The sequence below is a fragment of the Colobus angolensis genome, unplaced genomic scaffold (genome assembly GCF_000951035.1).
Source record: "Colobus angolensis palliatus isolate OR3802 unplaced genomic scaffold, Cang.pa_1.0 Scaffold7, whole genome shotgun sequence".
Classification (NCBI taxonomy): domain Eukaryota; kingdom Metazoa; phylum Chordata; class Mammalia; order Primates; family Cercopithecidae; genus Colobus; species Colobus angolensis.
This window is the reverse complement of record NW_012120709.1, coordinates 26,717,642-26,718,384: the sequence shown is the minus strand read 5'-3', so window position 1 is coordinate 26,718,384 and position 743 is coordinate 26,717,642.

Here is a 743-nt window from a genome sequence, read left to right as displayed (position 1 = left end):
TTTTTTTTTTTTTTTGGCTTGCTCTTGTGCCACGTGGATGAAATAATCGGGCTTGGGTTTTTAGGGGTTTTGTTTGGTCTTTCAGTTTCTCTGACACAGCGAATTTCTAAAAAGCTTCTGCAAAATCAGACCTCGCTTCGCACTCTGCCTTTTGTTTTCCCTGCCCCACCTTGGGAGGGTGAATCAGGGGTTCTCGCCCAGCTTTGCCACCGCCAGGTGTTAGACCTTGATGGGTCAGGTCACCCATGGGGACGCGGCCCTCAGGTTTTGTGAGCCAGCCCCTGTGCCTCTTTCCTTTTCAGTCCTGCCCCCCGTGCTTCCCGCTTTCACCGTCTTCCCTCAGTCCTGCCCACCACCGCAGACCCGGTTCTTTCTGTCTATCATAGACTGTGCAAATCCAGGGAAATGTTAGATTCCAGGTCACTCGGGAGAATTTCCAGGGACTCGGGACAGTGGCGCTCAACGACAGTGGCTCTCCCACAAGCCACAAGGAAACATGCGTGCCCTGCGGTGCACCCTAACAACGAAGAGGGTGAAGAGGGTGAAGACCGGGAGATCTGGATTGCTGCGTCCTCTGATTAGTTGTGGAATTTAGGCACGTTTTAAAAATTCTTTGGGCTTAAGTGTCCTCCTGTGTATAGTGGAAGCTGCTCAGACCTACACTGTCCTGCCAGTCCCAGGCAAGGGAGAAAGCCCCAGGAAGATGCTCAAAAGCAGTTATTTCCTGACTCCCATATTCACTT